Below are 1,058 nucleotides of genomic sequence, written 5' to 3'. Positions count from 1 at the left end.
GACGTCACACGTGCACTCCAGAAAAACCACAGATCTGCCGTAGTAGACATTAATGCATGGAGCAGTGCAGCAGACTAAACAATGAAATGACAGTCGGATATACAGCCCCACGGCCACCGCTCTTAGACAGAGAGCAACCACTTTGTATGCGTGCGTCAGTGTGAGCTTTAACTAAACGAATTCTGTGTTACGAGCCAGCACTTTAGTTTTTAATAAAACTGTGCACTCATTGAATGATTCTGAACCTCTGTTATATTTTTCAAATGCGAAAGTTAAGAGGTTCGGAAGATTTAGGCGGCCAAAGTATGAACTTTCACAAATATAATATGTAGAGATTATACAACACAAGAGGTGTGATCTACTTCACATCAGAAAAAATATGTCAAGTGACGCCTTCGCTGCTTTAGAACAGTTTATTTCTCTTTTCGACCTCTGTGTTCTGTGTCCTCGCCAACCGAAAAGAAAAACTTGTTGTGACTGCCTTTTAAAGACAGCAAACTGTGCCATGTCTGGAAACCCGGATAACGAGATTAGGACCAGATGGGTTTCAGTTTGAGTGCTCACAAGTGCGCGTGCTGGTGTGAGCGTCTAGATCTACGCCGTTTTGAGTCATCTTACGTAATGTAAAATCGTTTCTTCATCTGTAAACCTGTCTTTTAGCTGGCTATTTGTGAATGTTGTATTCTCGCCCATGAGGCAATTTGTCTGTTTACGTCAGTTGTCTGTGTTTGGCGCATGTGTTCCTTTGTGTGAGCAGAGGCGTGGCGCCTGTCTGTGTGCGAGTAAAGGTTATTGTTGAAGGCCTTTGCTAGTCGGAATCTTTGTGGTTTTATCCTCGCGTAGGCCAAGTGTGATGATGTACACATGGCCAAAAGTGTATGTATGTACGTGCGGTTATGCATTAATTTGATTGAGTGCTCATGTTGAGGTATATTATGTGTATTCGTAATTGTGTGTGTGTGTATGTGTGTGTGAGTGAGTATGGGTGTGTGTGTGTGTGTGTGTGTATGGGTAAGGGTGTGTGTGTGTGTGTGTGTGTGTGTGTGTGTCTGTGTGTG

The sequence above is a fragment of the Aplysia californica genome, unplaced genomic scaffold, assembly GCF_000002075.1.
Source record: "Aplysia californica isolate F4 #8 unplaced genomic scaffold, AplCal3.0 scaffold00430, whole genome shotgun sequence".
Taxonomy (NCBI): Eukaryota; Metazoa; Mollusca; class Gastropoda; order Aplysiida; family Aplysiidae; genus Aplysia; species Aplysia californica.
Note: the sequence above shows the minus strand (reverse complement) of the source record.